Source organism: Prunus mume, linkage group LG4, assembly GCF_029339155.1.
Source record: "Prunus mume cultivar Tortuosa linkage group LG4, ASM2933915v1, whole genome shotgun sequence".
In the NCBI taxonomy this organism is placed as follows: domain Eukaryota; kingdom Viridiplantae; phylum Streptophyta; class Magnoliopsida; order Rosales; family Rosaceae; genus Prunus; species Prunus mume.
Window position 1 is genome coordinate 5,361,525 of NC_142701.1, and position 13,070 is coordinate 5,374,594.

Here is a 13,070-nt window from a genome sequence, read left to right on the forward strand (position 1 = left end):
GCCTCTCTACATGCGTGAGAGGCCTTCAGGCGTGCTACGCAGGACTAAAAGCTTTTTATTTTTTATTTTTTACAATTGCATTTTTCTTTTTTATACAAGTGATATTCTACTTATAAGGTAATTGATTATGGATATTATTATTGCCTATATCCCTCAATAATTTTTAAAGCATTAGTTGCTTCAACTATTTTGTCGTAAGCAAAGGTTTTGGCAAGGCTTGTCTCTCAAGATCATATCATTGGAGGATTATTATTATTATTATTATTTTGACGGGATCTATGGAGGATTATGTGACTAACTTTCATATCAATTAATCTTGATTGTACGCTCAATCATCTACCACCAACCAACACAGGTATATAGTTTGCATTTGTCTACCTCTTCATTAGGTAAAACGCTAGTCATATGTGAGCTTTAATTTTACCTTCTGATTAGGTATGGTTCAAAATTGTTTTGTTTAGAAGATGAGATTTCATTAGATAATCAAGTCGTTACAAGATGCATCAACATGTATATAGGTGGCCTCATTAAAACTTCTTAAGGAAAATCTAGAGGGACAAAACCCCAGAGTAGGAAAGAGTACTAGACATGCCACAGACTACAAGAGAGTCAAACATCAACAAAACTAGCAGGACAGTCCTCAAGAAGACAATCCCTCAACCAAGGGGGTGGATCATCAAACCAAAAAGATAGGTCCTCCTGACTAAGGCTGAAGCGCACAATACGATATGCAGCAATGCAGAGTACAAAACAAACAGAACAAGACAACGTTGAGGCAAGAAGTCATTAGATTTCCTCGACAAGGACCCCTTCCACCACATAACATGCCTCCTCCTTGAGAATCAATTGGGTTGCAGTCAAGGAGTCAGACTCAGTTAGTAAAGGTAAAAAGGATGCATTGAGCGCAAATGAGATGCTAGCTTTAAGAGTATACAACTCAGTGGCCAGAACGGACAACAAGCTTGGAGCACGCATCACTACCGCCCCACAGAGACCATCCTTTGAATCACACACCACCATACCAACACCACGTGTCCCCAGCGACATATTAAGCACACCATCAACATTAATTTTAAAGAAGCCAACATGAGGAGTTTGCCACCACTTCTCAGGAACTGGCAAAGAAGACCACCTATGATGAAGTAACATGATCTTTTGAAATTTAGCATCATAGTTCTTCGCACAATAAACAACTTGCTTAGGGGGTAGCATATTAGAACCAAAGAAAGCAGCATTGCAAACCTTCCACAAGAACCAAAGAACAATCACAAGCAAAGAGTGTTGTCCACGAGGCACGACATCTTATGTAGCCAATAACCAACTTGCGACATCATCAACAGGTAAAGCAAGATATGAGTCCCAACCCAATTTCTCCCATACTAGAAAACATGCCTCACGATCTTTTAGGAAATTTGCATTTATGCCCCAATGCTTTAAACCTTTTCAGCACTTCTCCATGTAGGCTTTTTGTGATAAGCCTAGTAACCCTCTTGCTCTATCTCTATGAATCTCAATCCCTAAGACATAAGAAGCCTCTCCAAGATCTTTCATCTCAAAATTCATATATAGAAAAACCTTGCTTTCATGTAAGCGGTTCTCATCACTGCTAGAAAGTAAAATGTCATCTACATAGAGAACAAGAAAGATAAACCTACTCTCACTGCTTTTCAAGTATATGCACTCATCCAACCTATTCTCAATAAAACCATATGCAATTATCTTGTCAAACTTTAAATATCATTGTCTTGAGGCTTGTTTCAAACCATACATCGATTTCTTCAGTTTGCATACTAACTGCCCATTGTCTTCTTCTACAAATCCTTATGGTTATTGCATAAAGATCTCCTCACCCAATTCACCATTTAGAAAGGATGTTTTTACATCCATTTGATGTAAAAACATATCAAAGTGTGCCACAAATACCATAATGATCCTAAAAGCATCTTTGCTTGAAACTAGTGAGAAAGTTTCATTATAATCGATTCCCTCCTACTGTGTGTGAAACCCTTAGCTACTAGTCTAGCCTTGTGCCTCTCAATATAGCCCTTCGAGTCTCTTTTGGTCTTGAACCACTTACACCTTATAAGCTTCATTCTGTGTTGCAACTCAACTAGCTCTCACACATTACTGGCTTTCAATAGACTCCAGTTCACTTTGCATTTCCTCAAGCTATTTTTCAATATGTTCACTAGCTATAGCCTGCTTGTAACTCATTGGATCTTTAAAGTCACAATCCTCAATGTCTGTTTCATTCAAATAGACAAAACCTTGCATTGTATTGGTCCTCATTTCCCTTGTGGATATTCTAACTTCTTGTTGATATGGTTGTGGTTCTATAGGCATCTGTTCTTCATGCAGTTCTTCTTGTATATCTCCAACATCTTGTTCTTCATTCCTAGGCTCAATTGATGCCTCTGTTTGTGACAACGTTTGAGTTAATGGATAGGTTATAACTGGACTGCTTGCATTGCAAGGTTTGGTTCATATTTCTTCTTCTTCTTCAAAAACAAAGTTCTTGTTTGCCCCTTCATTATCCTCATCATGCTCTAGAAATCTAGCCTTCCTTATCTCAACAATTATATTGGTGTGATTGGGACAACATAAACAAAATCCCTTTTACCTCTCTGCATATCCATTAAACCTGCAACTCACAGTCTTGGAATCTAATTTTCCCAAGTCTAGATTGTAAACCTTGGCCTCAGCTTTACAACCCCATATATGCATATGATTTAAGCCAGGCTTCCACTTGTTCCATAGCTCAAAAGGTGTCTTAGGCACTGACTTACTTGGACACCTATTTAGGATATAGTTAGTTGTCTTGATAGCATCTCCCCATTGAAACCTTGGAAGTTCTATTCCTTCTTTCGGATACTTCATTTTCTTGAGGAGTCTCAAGGTTTGTGTATTGTGCAACTATCCCACAATCTTAAAGATATCGAGCCAATGGTGATGGATGTCTACCTTACTCATCATATATGTCATAGTATTCTCCTCCCCTATCAGATCTTAACACTTTAGTCGTTAACTCAAGTTGGTTTTCAACCTCAACTTTAAACACTTTCAAGACTTCAAATGCACTGGATTTGGTTGGGATGAGGTAGAGAGAGCAAAATCTTGAGAAATCATCAATGAAAGTAATGAAGTACCTATGTCCCTAGAGTTTAAATTGGAAGTGGGCCACAAATGTCAGTTTGAATTACCTCTAGAAGTTGTTGACTGCGTTTGGATACTAGTTTCTTTGAGTTAGTCATTTTTCCCTTAATGCACTTAACACACTCACTAAAGTCTAAAAAATCCAAGGAAGGAAGAATTTCTTCTTGGATTAGTCTTTTCATTTTTTTTCTTAGGCACATGCCCTAATCTTTTGTGTCATAGTTTTACAAACTTCTCATTATCTAGTGATCGTTTTTAGCCTATGGATTCAATGGTAAAAGCAACATTGTTACTAGTAAGTTTCAAGCAAAACAATCCATTAATCAAAGCGCCATTGCCCACTAAAATTTTATTAAATATAAATAAAAATCAAACTCCTTCTCATAGAAGGTACATAAGCAACATCTTTCAAAACTAAAGAAAAGCCTAAAACTAATTGAAGCCTAATTGAGCCTATTGCTTGAACTAGTACTCTCTTCCCATTCCCCACAAACACATGGTCTTGGTCTCTACTTGGTTTCTTCCAGCTTGCGAAGTCCTACAAGGAATTGGCAATGTGGATTGACAATCCAGTGTCAATCCCCCATGTGTTAGTAAGAACTATGACAGTGCTAGACTCAAAACAAACCAGGATAGAATTAGACTCACCCAAAGTTCCCTTTTTCTCTACTCAACACTTGTACCTAGGGTAGTCTCTCTTCATATGACAATGACATGCCTTGTCACTGAAGTAACACTTAGAGTTCTCTTTGTTAGCATCAGTATGTGAGCTTGGTTTAGAGAAGTGAAATTTAGGAGCATTGGTATTGTGGTACACAGTGTTAACCTCTTTTTCCTTCTTGATCGGAGCCTCATCTTGAACACAAACTGATATGATCTCATGAGATCCCACTTATCCTTTTGAGCATTGTAAATCACCTTGATTTGTCCATATGATGAAGGAATGGAGTTCAAAGCAAGGTGAACCATAAAAGGATCGGCTATGGGAATGTCAAGAGTCTTCAGTTTGTTGGTTGTCTCAATCATTCCTAGAAGATACACTCTCATATCGTCCACACCATCATACTTAATGGTAGCTAGCTTATTCATCAAATTCCCAGTCTCAGCCTTATTTGATTCCTTGAACTTCTCACCCACTGCCACCAAGTACTCCTTAGCAGTATCAAAATCAGGAATGCCTCCACAAATGGCTTCAGTCATAGACTTCTTCATGATCAGCAGATAGATCCGATTTGCCTTCTCTCATCTTTCATGTTTCATCCTTTGCTCAGCAACGCTCTCATCAATGAGCACTAGTTTCTCTTCTCTTAAAGCTATGTCGTGATCTAAGAGATCTTCACACTTTAACTTCTTAAAGTTGCTACCAATCAAAATTGAATTGATAGAAGTAGGATTCATAACTAAAAACACAAAATCATGCAATATGATTAATCTTTATCCCCAAATAGCTTTATGCATATGTGATAAACATTTGTGGACAGAATACCAAATATACTTGACTTTCGTTCGCAAGTCTAACATCATAGATTGTCTATAATAAATTGTTATCAAGATCTTCCCATATGTAGACTAAAAATTTCTTGATCTTTATAGCAATTGATGTGTTATCTTGTTCCATCATAAGGCACAATCGATTGAGGCTCTCACTTGTAAGCATAAGAACTCAATCGATGTGTCTTGTGATGCAATTCTGTCATCAAAGTCTTGGGATGATTTCATACAATTGCCTCATCTATGGATTGAACATCAGACAATGGTCTTTTATCAAAACATGACATCCTTCATGGGTTTACTTGACGCGGAATTTCAATACATTCATGCTTGAGTGGTTTTACTCTAGTCATGCTCCTATGCATATTTGCAGATACATAAACTATATGACATGGTTTATTTTTCAAAACATGCGTAGCAATCCCAGAATATAAGTTCTAATCTTGAGTTTAGTAGACAATCATATCAAGGCAACACATGAAGCAAAAACTTAAAAACCAGTCAAGAGTTCCATGCATACTTCTCCTGTTGTATCTCGATTTAGGCCTCTAGATGCATGACCTAGGCTCTGATACCACATGTAAGACTATAAGATCATACAAACTATAAGTACTAACCTTGAGAAGCCATGGAGATCAACCAGCAAACTCACGAGCAACAAGCAAAGGCCTTCAGGGTAGGGTTTGTGCTTGAGTTGTATATGAGACTGGGGATCTAAGCCTTGACCTAGGTTTCTTGCCCATAAAGAACACATAAATCATGCCTTAATCACCTCTAGAATCCATGACAGAATATGATAGATATCTCCTTTGATTTGATTCTTTCTTCACCTCCAACCAACCAACTAATCAAGCAAATACTTTCCTCGTTTATTCCTTACATATTTTTTGTCTTAAATGGATGCAAACTCAATAAGGATCTTACATGAGGAATTTGGTACAAATCGTGAGCGAATCGGTGTTGAAAATGAATAATTTTTTTATTTTATAAAAAAAAACCTTTTATGTTAATATAAATATTGTGTAACTAAAGAAATATCACAAAAACAAGGTTGGTGTATTGACCAAAAATAAAAAAAGGGTGGGTGTAGTGGTTTGTGATTGAGGCTTCCTTTTTTGAGGGTCAAGGTTCAAGTCCCTTCAAGTACACAAAATTTTCTACTTTTTTTAGGGTGAATAAAGGGTGCCGGAGTTAGTCGCCGGTGATGGGCGATGGTGGCCGCCTACCGGACATGTGGCATAGAGTGATTGACTTCAAATAAAGTTTTAAAATAGGTTTGGCAATGTGTGTAATTTTGAATTTTTTTTAATTACATTATTGGAAAATTGGATAATACACAAAATTTTCTTTTTCTTTAGGGTGAATAAAGGGTGCCGGAGTTGGTCGTGGGCGATGGGCGATGGTGACGGCTCGCCGGACATGTGGCATAGAGTGATTGACTTTAAATAAAGTTTTAAAATAGGTTTGGCAATGTGTGTAATTTTGAATTTTTTATTATTACATTATTGAAAAATTGGATAGTATATTTTAGTAATTACTTTATCTAGCCAAACCGAATTTAGATTTTCGGACCAACAGTGTAACCAGCTTCATTTATTATATTTTTTTTGTTAAAACCTCATTAGTTGCATGTGGCATAAGCCTATTGGTAATGCTTAAAACTTATCATACTCCTTCCCCGCACCAGATGTTGGGCTTTTATCCGCCGTCACTCGCTCTCCCCCTCTCCCTCCTTATTGGCTACACAATTGAGATGCTCCTGCTCATGGCATTATGGTCACTTTGCAAATCTCGAAAAAGAATTGAAAAGAGAGATATAATTTGGGAATTGCTCACTGAAAATTTATATAACAGATGAAGCGCTGAAAATTTATGTTCTTTCTTTCTTTATGTTGAGGCCTTTCTGTATAATGCTTCGTTAATTTAAAATTGTTCATCTCTGAAACGTATGAACAAGAGATCATTTTCATCCACCTGTGACCTAAAAAAACCAACCAAAGCAAAAACAACATGGCTTATTAATCCAAACGTCTGAAGCTACATTGCACTGGTAAAGGAGCACAATCACTCGTACCAGTGTTCAACTATAATTGCACTTTCACGAAGAGAATGTTCTGCCGGCACTCGGTTTTTACAGCAAAGAATCCTCAAGGGAAAATGTTTAAAAATTTATCAGCTGCCCTCGTTGTAGGCTGCGAGAGGTTGAGCAGCTAAAGGATTCACCTGGTATGAAAATGCAAGCTAGTCTACCAGAGCATTCTTCATTGATAAAGCTCGTCTCTGAACAATTCTGCGACAAAGAAATACATTTGTACAAAATTTCTGTGTTAATGTAAAATGCTCAGGGGAAAGAAAAAACACAAATGATCACGCCTATTATTAAATGAAACATAATTTGACCAAAAAATCTGTAAAGTCTATGAGTGCATTCTCCATTTAGGTAAACTGAAAAACAAAGATGAAGATGCAACATATATATCTAGTAAACAAGTGTCCTTAGGAGAAATCAAATTCAAAGAGGTCCTGCGAATCAGATATATTAACACATTTTCAGTATTATCCTATTGGTTTAAATAAGGCTATTGATTAAGTTCATGCAACAGATCCATTTTACCAGAAGAGGCTATTGATTAATTTCATACAACAGGTCCATTTTACCAAAATAAGGCTATTGATTAATTTAATGCAAGCAAGTGTTTCACACCATCCATCTCCAGATGACAACTATTTTAAATGATGTATGTGAGTTAATGGAGCAAATATCACGTCCATGGACATTGAATGCATGCATGTTGACTATGAAGAGAGAATATCTCACCTCTTCAAGGTAGCTTGTTTTCTCCGGAAAACATAATATATGAGCAGAATCAAGAAGCCCAGGACAATCTTTCCATTAGATATTACCACCCAAGCACTACTAAATTTCAGAGGGATGGTAATGGAACCATCAGACACATGGTTCCAATCTTTTAGATAAATTAAAAACTGCTGGGTTCTTAGCAGTCTCTCCATTTGGAGGGTACTTATTTTTGGATATCCGTCCGGCACAGCTATCTCCTTCAAACATGTTGAATGAGCTTCATCCGCCAGCAAAGGTGAGAAGGATCCTTGTGATAAGGTAGTGGCTTTAACAGAATGCAGTAAGTGCAATCTTCTAAGAAGTACCTAGGAAAAGACATGGAAGAAACTGAAGTGAAATGATTTCTTTTAACTTACAAGTTCAATCAACTGAATATACCATTTTAAACTAAGTTAAATTCAAAAAACTCAGCATTATGTCAATAATTAGAAAAAGAAAGAAGTTAAAGGACAGTCTCATATCACATGGGAAGAAAATTTCTTCAATAAGTGAGTAAGCCATAATTATTGTAGTCAATAAGGAGTACTACTCACCATGCAAAAGGCACAAACATAGTAACTCCCATAAATAGGCTAATATAAAAAGTGAAAGGGCTTGCATTATTTGGACAGTTTCCAGTTCTCAAAAAAATTTAGAACTTTTGCTTTGTCCAAAAAAAAAAAAAAAAAAAAAAGTCTCTCAATTACTGCATATGATTACCACCAGGATATGTGTTAAGAGATTCAAATCGATAACAGCTTAGGTTTGGACCACTGAATGTATTGCGACATCCAGCGGCGTCCCTACTTAACAATCAAATAAGAATAGGATATGTAACATGATTTCAACTTGTTATATAGGCATTAAGTTCAACCAGAAAATGTCTTGTATACTTGCGTTTAAAGACCCTTTCAGCAGGCAGAAAAGGAGTTGCCCTTCTAACATTGTAGAGATATTATCTTCTGAATCACAGTCACATCAGATGTAGACAACAGAGTTTTGCTAGCATGAGACTGCTATTTGTAGTACCATACCATATGGTAAACCTCACTTACACGTCAGAAAGATAATCTAAAGCCCACAGCAAGTTTTTTCCATCCAATTTCACAAAGAAAGGTCTTTTAGAAAAAACAAAACAGAAAGCAAAAAAAGTTGAAATTTGTATAGACATAGAGTGAACTTAACCAATATTACCACTTCAATCTACTCGCGGTACAGAATCAATCATATGATGCATAGATTACTTACCTATCTTCTGTCCTCAGGTAATTTAGCATTCTCGACCCAAGAGGATGCAAGGTCAACATCATTCAAATTGGTTGCCAGAAGTTTCAAAACATAGACCTCAACAACTTCTAGATACTTATCAACCCCCAAAAGAAAAGGCCCATCACATTTTTCTGCATCATCTGCATTTTCTCCTGTACCAACAAGAACATATTGTTCATTGACAAAACTCCACCTGCTAAGGAACTCTTCCAGAAATTCTTGAATACCGTGAGAATGCCCTTCTGATATATAAAAGCATGCCCTGAAAAGCAAATTCGACAGAAATTTTGAAAACCATAATTTCCAATGATGCTTTTACCATATTCTTTTGTGCGTGAAAGCAATACAACAATAATGTGAATAAGGGATTTTTTTATTTTTATTTTTTGGTGGCTCAAACTTAAAGCTGATTTTAGCAGATATGTACAAATTTGGTGATCTTTTAGGCTGCATGAAAACAAGAAGACTTTTCAACCAATTAACTTTCGCACTTTTATGTGTTCTTTTATAGGATGAGTACATAAGCCAACAAACGGAACTCGTCAATCTACTAGATTTTTTGTACTTAGATATTCAATAGAAAACAATGGAAACCTCATTCAGTGAAAGAATGGAGAACTTTTCAGATTAGTTTCTTAAAGTTTTGTTGGCCTCCCTTTCAATTAGAAATATGTCATGTGAGGACTTCAAGGACCTTAAGAACCAATAAACACTTTTGGGCAGCCTAAACATTTCCCTAAACACGGGCAGTCCAAGTCCAGCGAAGATTATTTTAACTCAAGTAGAATTTGATAATTGACATGAATAGTTGGGAGTTTAGAATCAAACAATATGAAATGGACAAACCTTCCAAATAGGCATATTAAATACTTATCAAGCAAAGAATCCGAACAAGGATAACTTGAGCCGGAGATAAGAGTACCCAGTGAGAAGAAGTTGAACAGGGATAGTAGGAACAGAGGCAAATAATAGTTTGAGCTCGTTCAGAATTTCTGATGTGCTGCATTAACCCAAATAAAGTCACATCCATGATAAATAAAATGACAAAGAATCTCGAGTTGGGTAAAACAGCTGGATGAATGTATGTATTCCAAAGAACACATTACTTTTGAACCACACATGAAGCCTACTAAATCATTAACTTTCATGGAAATTTATAAAAATCTCACAAAAATTGAAGCTGCAATTTCAAGAATATATAAACATACCTTCCCAGTTGTTTGAAGGATTGGACAAGCACCATACCAGCATATTCCAACACGTCATACAATTCAAAAGGGTCTCCGGCTTCAAGGTCCTCACTATGCTTAGAAAGCCACTTCAAAATGGAGGAGGCTGATGAGGCTGATTCCTCATACAATGAGGAAACAAGGTAGCTGGATATAATCACAAGAAACAAAACAAATTGGAGACAGAAAGGTAGATGATACAGTTGCATGAAATTTAAGCATAATTAACCTCTCAGAACGCTCAATTTCTTCTTCCCAGATTGCAGCAGGGCCGGAGCCATTGGAACTCATCATTTTCATTTCACAGTCTTGCTAAAGCCAACGGTGCACAAATCGGAATCGGTGTTGTAAGGGCTGGCAATGGGTCGGGTCGTGTCGGGTTCGTGTCGTGTCGGGATATTAAACGTGTCAAGAATGCTCAACCCAAACCCAACCCATTTAATAAACGTGTCGTGTCGGGTTCAGGTCGTCTTTTATTGTGCGGGTTTCGAGTCGTGTAACGGGTTGATAAATAATAACATGCATGTTACAAAAGTCACAACTGAAAAAATTTAAATAAGAAAAACAGAGAGAGGAGAGAAGATATAAGGAAAGAAAAAAAAAGGATAGAGAGAGGAGAGAGAGAGATGGAAAGAAAAGAGAGAGAGAGAGAGAGAGAGAGAGAGAGAAAGAAAGAAATAAAATTAGAAAGAGAGAAAGAAAACTAAAGAGAAGGAAAAGAAAGAAAAAAAAATAAGAGAGGAGAAAACTAAAGAGAGTGAAAAAAGAGAGGAGAAAAGAGAGAAGGAAAAGAAATTAAAACAGACAGAGGAGAAGATAGACGGAAAGAAAGAAAAACAAAAGAAGAAAAAGAAACATTATAAATATCAAAAGGTATAGTATATAATCACAAAGTTGTATTTAGCATGGTGGATAAGGTGTTGGAGAGTAATGAGGATGGTGGGGTTGAAACCCTATATGTGTGTTTTGAAGTCTCTATTTCTCTATATTTTTTCGTGGGTTGGCGTGTCTTACATGGGTTGACACGACCCATTTAATAAACGGGTTACACATGTGTTTTAACGGGTTGGCGGGTTGACCCGAAACCCACCCGTTTAATAAACGGGTTGACCTGAAAATTACCCAATTATTAATCGTGCGGGTTTGAATCATATTTTTTCCATGCAGATTTCGAGTCGTGTAATGGGTCGTGTAGGAAATTGCCACCCCTAGTTGTAACTTAAAAGCCCTTTCATGCCAAGGGTATTTTCGGCATTTTGTTCAATGTTGTTTAAATAAAACCCCTTCATTTTCTCTCTCCTTCCCTCTCGTAGGCCCCGACCCTCTCTCTCTCTCTGTGCAGCCACGACATTTCCACTTCCCGGCTAGAAATTGCTGCCGTCCGACCACCATTTCAGAGCGGCTTTTGCACTGAAATTCTTCTCCTCCTCCTCCTCCTCCTAACCACCCCATCTCCAGCCCATACAACCGCTGAAAATTTTTCATAAAGGCTAGAATAAGCGGATCGAATGGCTCTGTGGAGAGCTCGAGCGGTTTCTTTGACCTTGTTCAATAGGCTCCTCGGCGGCCACTTTAGCGCCATCGCGGCGTCGTTTGGCAAGCGGTTTTAAAAAACATTACGCTCGGTGCGCGATCCTCTCTGGGACTTTCATCGAGCGGTTGGTGTGCATCAAGAGGGCTTCCAGCAGGCTGTCCAAGGGCTTCAATGGAGTCGGCCATTTTCCAACCTTCAAGGGTCGTCAGACCTGTTGTCTAACGTGGATCCGCCTTTGGCGGCATCACCACTACATCGCACTTTCTCCACCAGTATTTCGTCATATTTCTTCATTACATCTTCCTTAACCCGAAAAACAACTCCTTGTGTTCTTTTCGTTTATCGTATAGTTGGAAAAATCATATGCAACTCGATTTAAATTAGCTGATTGGAGCTGTTAAAATTTGTCAGTATATAATGTTGCTTTTGCTTTGAACACATTGAGGACAAGATTTAAGCCAAAATGCCATTTGATTGCTCTGAAATGTAGGAGCAAATAAAAATGAGGATTTTAATTTTCATTATTTCTTTTTTGGGGAAATATGAGGGGGCCAAAACTCTAATTCTTTTATCCATTGCTGCTGTATTAAGCTTACCAAAAGATGGTTTTTATGCCTGAATGAATATGGGAGCACCCAATTTGAAAGTGTTGTTGTTGCTTGCTTTTCTACAAAGTGGATATGTCTGCTGACTTGCGCTAATTTGACCAAGAGGAGATTATAAATGAATTCTTGAACTAAGCTATATTTTCATGACCTTGTTGCTGCCAAAATGAATCTTACTGATATTGCACATATGTAGGTGGGGCAAGTAATCAGTTGTTTCACTATGATGTCAATTCACAATTTGGAAGGTGCATGCAACTTGCCGATATGCACATTCAAGCCAAAATACACAGCATCGAGATGCACCCAGGTCAAGGTGGCAAATTAGTTCGAGCACTAGGCACTTGAGATTTTGAAAGAACCCACTTCAAGGTGTCTAGTGAGACTGCCTTTAGGTGTTGAAAAATGGATTGATTCTAAGTGCCGGGCCACGATTGGTACGGTCCCCAGTGAAGGAAATAAGCCGAAGAAGCTCTACAAGGCTGGGCAAAACCGGTGGTTAGGCCGCAGACCAATAGTTCGAGGAGTGGCAATGAATCCAGTAGACCATCCTCATGGTGGAGGCGAGGGTAAGAGCAAGAGTAGTGGTTCTCATGGAAAGGGTTCTCGAACACCTTGGGGCAAGCCTACAAAAGGTGGGTACAAGACTGGTCCCAACAAGCGTAGAAAATAATGTTCTATCATTCTCTTTGCTTTGACACTGCTGTGGAGTTTAGCTTTATGATGAGTTCGGATAGCAATAAAAGTCGCACTTAGATGTTACTCGTCATAAAATATTCGAGGTTCGTATAAATTTTTCTCATGTCAAGTTTCTGAAAGTGTTTGTTGTTGGATGAAGCTGTGTAAGTTGCTTATTAGTTGTTTCAACTGTGTGTAAGTTGCTTATTAGTTGTTTCAACTGTGACTATCTTTTCATACATGCATTTATTACCTTAAGTATTTAGTATCAA

General features: G+C 37.6%; 2 pseudogenes; one reads left to right on the forward strand and one right to left on the reverse strand.

Moving 5' to 3' along the window:
* Positions 1-6,816: 6,816 nt before the first annotated feature.
* LOC148917738 (protein APEM9-like) lies at positions 6,817-10,281 on the reverse strand (annotated as a pseudogene).
* A 1,120-nt stretch (positions 10,282-11,401) lies between these two features.
* On the forward strand, positions 11,402-13,070 carry LOC107880914 (large ribosomal subunit protein uL2my, C-terminal part pseudogene; annotated as a pseudogene).